Raw genomic sequence first — 9,427 nt, forward strand, 5'->3', positions numbered from 1 at the left:
AATCATTCAACTTTGAGTTAGAAGATGGAATATTAAAACACTTCTACTCAAAACGTTGTAAGAAAGTGCCAAAAGATGAACGACTTGTCAAACAGATTACAGTTCCAAGGAATCTCCGTGATTCAATACTCAAAGCCTATCATGACTGCATTCTGGGAGGAGGACATCAAGGATTTGAACGAACATATGCTGCAATTCGAAACAAATTTTTCTGGCCATCAATGTATAATGACATTAACAAATATGTAAAAACGTGTGAAGTGTGCCAGCAGTCAAAACGTGCCTTCAATTCAAAACCACCACCTCTCCAACCACAACCAACAAATGACATTTTCCCCCGATGGCATATGGATATTTTAAGTGGACTTCCAACAACAAAAGACAAATATGAACATGTTTTACTCGTAGTTGACAGCTATTCGAAATGGTGCGAAGCTTTTCCGTTAAGATCTGAGGAAGCAGGTGAAGTTGCAAATGTTTTATATAGAGAAATAATATCCCGTTATGGTGCTCCTAGGACTCTATTATCTGACCGCGGACGTAATTTTGTTTCAAATTTAGTTAAAGCTCTTTCGGAACTGTTCAATATTAAAAGACACCTTACTAGCTCATACCATCCACAGACAAATGGTGCATGCGAAAGAATGAACTCTGTAATTTTACAAGCATTAAGAGCCTATACAAGAGATCAACAAGATGATTGGTATGATGTTCTACCAGGAATTTTAATGGCCTATCGTGCTACACCCGCCACTCAATCAACTGATTATTCACCATTCTTTTTACTTTATGGACGAGAAATGACATTACCTATTGACACCGCGCTAATACCAAAAGATCGTTTGGCACAAGACCACAAAATATTTTTAAGCAGAATTCTTCAAAATTTGGAAACTTCAAGAAAAATTGCTGCCAAGAACATCAAGCAAGCACAAGAAAGATATAAACAACAATACGACAAAAAATCAAAAGAACCTGAATTTCAACCAGCTCAACGTGTTTGGCTTTATTGTACCAAAGTTCCTGTCGGAAAAGCACCAAAATTACACAGAAAATGGTCTGGACCTTATTATATAACCCGTATTGGACCCAATAGTACTTACAAACTTAGAAATTGTGCAACAAACAAAGAGGTTAAGTCAATGGTTAACGCTCAAAGAATGAAGCCATATTACGATCCAAAAGACAGACCGACTAATTTACCAGATGAGTTTCAGAATGACAACGAAGAACTGAATCCAGAAGAAATACAAGATGAAATCAATGATAATGATCAACTTTTACCAAACAACCATCAACAACCTAAGCCACCAATCAACAATGGAATAAATAGACAACAACCACCCATTCCTGTAATTAACAACAATAGGCCAACCCAAAACCAACAGCAACTTCCTGTTGATAGAAACAACAACGGACAACAACAAAAGCAACAACCAGCACAAAATAGTGAAACAATTAAGAGAACTGCAGGCCTTTCAGGAGATTCAACCGTAAATGCACCAGTTAAAGACAACAAGCCATCTTGTCAGGACTGTAAGAACAATAAGTGCAAAGCTTTCAACGAAGAGGAGATTCAACAAGTTTTATCATCAGTCAGAGGTAATGGTACATTATATTATAAACTTAAGTTTACCGATAAATCAAGAAACACAGAATGGTATTTTCCATGCAAGGTCCCAGCAAAATTAATACGAGAATTTCATGCGCGACGTACAATGAGTGGTAAGAGAAGAAAACGTCCATTACAGCAAAATAAACATAAATTTTTCACAAAACCGGATCCAGCTGTTAATAGTGTACAATATATTTCAAGTAAAGTCACAGCTGATATAAGCACACAAACTGAAACCATAAATGAAAAAGATCAAGGAAATGAACATCAACAGTTATTGGCTGTAAAAATTGTTAACAACCAACCATACTTTCTAATTAAATCTGGAAATACTACAAAATACGAATCAATGACTTCAGTACCAAATACCGCTCGACAAGTTTTAATAGATCATAAGGAACGTTTCAAACAAGCCCTTTTACAACAAGACATTCAATATGCTATGGAGAAAAGATTAGGAAAGGAAAATCAATGCGACTGCAGTTTTCAAATAGCCTCCGATGGAAAAATACACGAAATTCGATACAACATAGATGGCACAACGGAATATTTATCAGGATACAGAAATCCAGTCATTGCACCAGAGTGGGATACGTTTGATAGTCTGTCAAATGCTTCAATAAATAACTTTATAAATGTGTTAGAAACACAATACAAAATTGAAATAAGTATGAGGAGAAGATAAATTTGTGAATAGTACATGTACAATTTTTTAATATGTTAGTGTTTTATAATATGAAAATAATGAAAAGTAGCTACTATTGAATAAAGCCACAAAGATTGGCAAAGAATAGATTATTGAATAAAGCCACATAAATTGGTAATAAGTATATTATAGAGTATAGCCACATAGATTGGCAAATAATGGATTATAGAATATAGTGATTGTAAAAAGATAGATACCGGTATTGTAAACATAGTGTATGTCTTGTATTTTTATTGTAATACTAGCTAGTATGTTTTTTGTTGTTGTTTTTTATGTTACATTTTTTTTTTTTTTTTTTTTTTTTTAAGTATATTGACAATCAATGATTAAAACCATTTGGAGTTGGACTGGTCATTCAACTCCACACCCTGCACTTGTATAGGGCTGACCACCTTATACAAGGAGCATACAGCATAAAACATTTTCTTCATCTTATGTAATTTTCAGTCTTGAATTCTTCTTTGCATATGTCTTGTCTTATTTTACATTTTCATTAGTCTGGCTTTTCATATCTTATCTGGCAATTTTCTTTATCTAGCAATTCTGTCTAAATTTCATTTTTCATCGTGTCTTGCAAAATATGCGGTCTTTACATATACATTTTCTTGTGTATATTATTATACAAAACAGTTTATTCTTTATGATTATTGTATATATTTTCTTTTTTTTAATGTTTTTGTACATATGTATATTTTCTCATGTTTGAGGACAAACATATTGGAGAAGGGGGGAATTTGTCATAGGTGTTCTTTTATGTAAAAGTTTTTAAAGTGAATTTTATTGAGAAAAATATATTATTTTAGAAAATATGAAATTATGAAATAATTGCATGACAAATTTTGATTTAATTACTCAGGTAAATTTTGTGAAACATGTCGCTTGTTAATAATTGCTCTGAGCAACATTTTGGTATCTTGTCAATGGTCATTAATTAATATGAGCAATATTATGTTTTAATTAGTATCATAAATGTAATTAACTTGTATCTCTGTAATTGACATTATTCATATTTCACCTTTGGACATTTTTGAACAATAGTATTAATACTCAAATTATCTCAATTATCAAAATTATCAATGTCTGTCATTTTATGAGTAGTTTTCAGCATTCGCCTTAAATATCGGGGTCAAACAGTTATTCGTCAGTGTAGTCTCGTCGGTGTTATCCAGATAGGAGTGCTTCAAAAGCCAACCAGGCTCAGCTACTCAGGAGAAACCCGTACTCAAAAGACAGCTCAACACAACTGTAATCGTTCAAGCCAGACAACATTAACTTGGAATATTTTGAACATTTTGGACTTAAACTCAAACTGTGAATGGATTAGTGAAATTAGTGACTTTGTTATTTGGAACATTTGGACTTTATTTATTTGTAAATTGTTTTTGGCATCATTATCATCATTTAGATCTGTTATTATATAAAACTGTTACAACTTGCTGCTTGCTTTATAGTTTTGCCTGCCATTGCTTAAGTCTTGCGAAAGACTGACCCCCTGTGCCTTGGGTTGTGCATGTTCAATAGTCCCCCTTAAACTCGACGTGCATTGGCTCTTGGTGACAAATACCTGATCAATGTTATCCTTACATTTATTCCAATTTGTGAATTATCTCCCTTGACACTCTCTAAAACAGCATATAATTAGATCTATTGACATTTTATATTAGGCGTTTACTGAAAACAATATTATCATATGTATATTTTATGTTAAAATCAACAAAAAATATAGTCCTTGATCATGATTTACAACAAAAATCAAGAAATGGTATTAGTTGTGCCCTAGGTAGATTGCATAAATACATAAAGTATGAACCAGATGTTTATAACTCTATTGTTATAAAATACCAAAAATAAATATATGATATGGAAAAAAAATATCTTATCAGGACCTGAAAGGAATGTAACTGAAAAAACAAAAACAAAAAATAGATATGAAATCTGAAATATTAATTTAAAGAAGCATTGTACATGTTGAATCAGGATAAATCAGGTATCATTGCCAATGAGATGCACTTCCCCACAGACCAGATGGACCTAAACAGGACAGTCAAAATCTTTGCCTAAGGGTGTATATATTACACCCTTAAGTTTCAGTGCAATTCTGTCATTCCATGAATTAGAAATTTACATGACAAAAAAACTACCTAAACAAAGAAAATAAAATCTCAAATATTTGGCACAATTTTGAAAAGCTTTCAAAACTGGCCTTACAAAAATAGTTTGAAAAAGTATGATTTTCTTTAATAATAAGATATATATTGTGAAAAATTAAATCACAAATACTTTTGACCACAAACAGAACATTAAAACATTTCTCAGGTCCTGTCAAATTGCCATTAGAAGATACTAAATACCCTTAAGGCTGATGTGTATTCAATGATAATATTTGTTTTAGATTTAAAGGGTTATATAAATATTAACCTCAATTCAAAAAAGTTCAACAATCTCTAGTGTATATTTAAATGGCTAACACATAATAAGTAATTGTTAATTATATGGACTTATATTAAGTGTCAATAGTCCTTAATGATTAGCAGGCTAAGCTACTTCAAAGTGTTAATGACAGTTTTAATCAATTTATGCTAATCTTGCATGTACTACCATAAATCTTTAACCCTACCAGACACATCAAATATGAACAAAAGGAGATATGGGGTATAGCTCAACAAGACAGCAACCTCACCTCACCAAAGAAAAGACATCTTGAGGCCAATATACAATGTACCTTCTTCAACTAAAGACAACAAAAGCACTAACTGTGGATTCATTTATTTTTCATGGGTACCAATTTTTCGTGGATTGGGTAAAACTTGCATCTTCATGGATATTTAATTTCATGGTTTTGCCAAAGCCTGCATACAAATCTATAGAAAATTTGCAATAGGTTGAACATTTAAAATTGTGGTTTCGCCTCTACCCACTAAATACATGAAAACTCTGGTATCCCACGTATAATAATAAATTCACAGTAATTGGCATGGTTCTAGAGAAGTTCTCAATAAATACATTTTACACACTTTCAAAAGATCTGCCATCAATATAAAATTTCCCAAAGGAGAAAATTATTAAGTTATAATGAAAGTCTCAAGCAACTTCATTCTTTTAAAAAAAAAATCCTATCATTTCAATAGACATAATTATATATAATAGTAGAGGAAAGATCTGCCTTAAAAAAGATGTGTAGCTTGTTAGTTGACTTGTGCAAGTGCCATACGTATCTAGGCAAAGACAGAAACAGGGGGAAGTCCCGGTGGTGGTGGAATAGGGGAATGGATGCCAAATATTAAAACCAATCTAATGAAAATGATATTTCTTTGATTGCACCCCTTTTTTCTGTTATGTCAGACTTAATTAAAATACCAAAGACATATTTTCTGCAATTCTTGGATGTCAATATATCTTATAGAATTCATACTTCTACAACAACAACACAATTATTCTATAGATTTATCAAGGTTCTAACTCACACACCCCTTTATGATTTTTAAAAGTTAAATGTTTTTTAAATATGATAATTACTAATTTCCATTTGAAACATAACAAATATTGACTGTAATTTGCCATATCAAGGTCATATCAATCATACAAATAATAAATAAAATATGCTATATTGTTATACTGAAAAATTAAATTCTTTTCATTGTAGTTTGTCTACAAAAATAGCATTTTAACTTAAGTTCGAAGTAAATTCAAAAGACTTATATAATACATCTATCTTACATTATAATAAAATCTGATGATTTGGAACTTCTGCACTGATGCACAATTTTGATCAGTCCATTAATTTCATACACATTTTTTACCAGTATAATAAAATCATTGTCAAAACTATTTATTAGCCTTATGCTAGAAGTTACCTTTAAAAATCATGATAGGAAGTAATATTATATCGAACTTCAATACCAATTACGTCAATATTTTCAAGGCGTACATAGTAACAATAAGGATGTGATTCTCCTTTCTGATTTTTATCACATTTAGATATTCTATCATAGTTCAAATAAACATGAAAAATGGCGTTACTTAGTTAAAAGCAAGTATTAATAAGCCATTAACAAGGTTTTCCATATTAACGGCTCAGCTATCCAGGGATTTGTTTTACTTTCGTTTCAAATTGCCTGGGTCAATTTTATTATTATCACTAAGCCTAGATCTGTTACAATGAAATCTTCTTATCTGATCCTCCGCCTTTCTTCACCAATAAAAACTGACCGCCACGAAATAGCCAATAGTACTGAAGGAGGCATTAAACACCAAAAATCAATCAATCTTATCTGATCCCATTTGATAACACAGGTTTTAAATGTGCAGAATTGAAAATGTTGAACTTACTCAGGTTTTTGGTAGACACCAAGGTTTCAAATTACAAATATAAAGTTTCTTCTATTCCCAGTTACTTTGAAGAATTAATGTGGGAAGTTCCATTAGGCCCCAGCAAATCCTAAAAAAAGGTCTTCAGATGTCAGAACAATTTCAAGACTACCTGCCTTCCTCAGGTCTGAAAGTTTTGAAGAGGGTGACAATCCTTCAGAAACAACACATGTACAGCACTACTATGATAAGATCTGTTAGCATGGGTAGTACAAATCTAGTCCCTTTTTAAAAAGTCTTAGTTGTGACAGATAGGAAATAAAGGAGACGTAAGGTAAATGTCAATAAGAATGACTATTGTGGATTCACTATTATTTGTTGGTTACCCACTTCTGTGGATTTCGTTGACAGAGGCAAAACCATGCACCAATTTAATGCACAATGAAGTATGAATTTCCTATTGGATGTTGTATTGAAACTTTGGCAAATCCGCCACACCAAATTTCCACGAAAACAGGTAACCATGAAAATAAATGAATCCACGGTATTACATTTTGTATATAAATGTACATGTAGATTAATTGTCTTGGATAGCCTTACCTGACCTATGGCACAAGAAATCCACTATTGTAAAATATTTTTACACCTATAATGCCATACTGTATTTGCAGAAGTATTCTTATCTTACAATGTACATAATGAAATTAAAAATTACCAAGATTTAAAGGCAACAAGATAAACCTACCTTAAATCTATTTAAATAAGAGTAGGAGATAGAAAAAAATCATTTGTTTCATAAAAAGAATAGGCTAGCTTACTAGCAATTATATATATCTACTATGTCAAGCAACTATAGGAAGAAAATTATTTTTTAAACAAGCCGTTCCTGTAGATATCTTTATTTTAATCTCAATGATGTATATGTATGAATGTTGATTACTAACAGCAATTGATTATCCCTAAAACCAATTAGTCCTTTACAACTTTTGCGTTGATTTTTGGCTGTCACAGCATCTTTATACCCAAATAAAATAATCTGTGTACAATGGCATAATGCTGTCTATGACAGGTGATATTATCTGTGAGGATACAATATGAACATGATGAAGCACAATCAAAATCAATATTTGCTAATTTTTACTGCAGAAATCAGCACTTTGTAGTTTTAATCAATTTCATGCAAGTGGTCAGTCTAAGGCCAAAACAAAAATTACATACAGTGTTGAGCATTTCCCTACCTTTCCTTTTCTAAAAATGCCTATCCTAACAAATTTTGGCACTTTTGGTATTATGTTTGTAAATCTATAGTACATGTATTATTATACATATTTTTTCTATACCTAATTTAGAATCCAGCATCATGGCATAGACACTTAAAGAAACCCCTATATAATTATAACCTCTACATAAACTTGAGGTTTTTTGTTTTTTTTTGGGTCATTGGGGTAGTGTCTAAATAACTTACCATTGGTATCTATTTCTATTTATAAACATGGTAAATGAAATGGATCACAAGCAAAATAACAACAGTGTTTAATAACTGATGAATAGCTTCCACTGTTGAAAATGGAATTGAATCATTTGCTGATTAAGGTACATGTAGGGCGGTCTTCACACAGGCCCAACAGCCTAGGTTTGTAATTATATAATTTTCTACAGGGCCTGTAAGAATTTCCATTACACTAGGCCAATAAAATCTATACAAAATTTTACAAAAAAAGCATGTCAAGCATGTGGCTGCACAAATCTATCACTTTAGTTCTGGAGGGTTTATATATATATATACATGCAGCAGATTAAAATCATAGTTATTTAAAGCCCCTGACTGCAACAAACACTGTGTATCATGAAACAGACAAGTGCTAATTAGAAAACTTTTGTGACATGCAAAGGTAACACTGCCCCAGTGAATCTTGCTCTTTTGAGGATTGGATCTGGTGTAATGGTTAGAACATGTCTTTACATGCTACATGTAGGTGCATGGTCGTCAAAGAATGTAAAAAATGGTTGTAAGTTTGTCTCCCGAGCTATGACTTAACTACTTAAACATCAAATATGTGTGTACAGACGATTTTGAGGGTGGAAATTACTATAACATTTGTTTGGTTAAACTATTAGGCCTTAAAATGTGCTACTATCTACATGTATATGCATTTGAAATAGTCCAACATCATGAATTTTGTTTAAAATTCTTAATAAATAGTTCAATAAAATCTTTTTAATATGCATACATTTTTAAAATGTAGAAATTATAAATACAAAAATCAATATGTAGCATTATCTGAATTTATTAGCTTTTAAGAATAAAAGTGCATTATTTATTCATTCAACGATTAAATAGGACGATTTGTAGTAATTAACACAGACATTCATTCATATACTATGACATTGACAATGTATATAATATGTCAATCACAAAAGAGAATATTTGATTGAAACAAAAATAATTACCAATTGAAAAGAAAATCCTTACCTAATTTGTCATGTCAACTTCCAAATCGTTTTTATTTACTCTTTCTCAATCGTTTTCTGTGTATTACGTGCGTTCTTCATCTGTCGATCTGATAAATTTTCCCAATACACAAAAATCTAACAATTCCATTCACAAATTCTGACAGCTCTTGCTCTCAGCTGTTTCATCAAAATATTACAATTTACTAAGATTTGATTGGTCAATATAATAATCATACAATTTATATCAATCGGTAAAAAAAATTAAAACATTTTCATAACAAATACTTTGCTTTGTTGAATTATATGAAACTACTTACTAACTTAGGACACGAACTGAATTTATT

The 9,427-nt window shown here is 31.4% G+C and overlaps 1 protein-coding gene across 1 annotated transcript in view; it reads right to left on the minus strand.

Annotated features, from left to right (window-relative positions):
* Nucleotides 1-9,291, minus strand: part of LOC127709296 (uncharacterized) — a 68,061-nt gene extending 58,770 nt beyond the window's left edge. The window contains exon 1 of the mRNA XM_052214760.1: nucleotides 9,103-9,291. The gene's annotated coding sequence lies outside the window, so the exon portion shown is untranslated. The remainder of the gene's footprint in view (nucleotides 1-9,102) is intronic.
* Nucleotides 9,292-9,427: the final 136 nt, after the last annotated feature.

Source organism: Mytilus californianus, unplaced genomic scaffold (assembly GCF_021869535.1).
Source record: "Mytilus californianus isolate M0D057914Y unplaced genomic scaffold, xbMytCali1.0.p SCAF_7, whole genome shotgun sequence".
Taxonomy (NCBI): domain Eukaryota; kingdom Metazoa; phylum Mollusca; class Bivalvia; order Mytilida; family Mytilidae; genus Mytilus; species Mytilus californianus.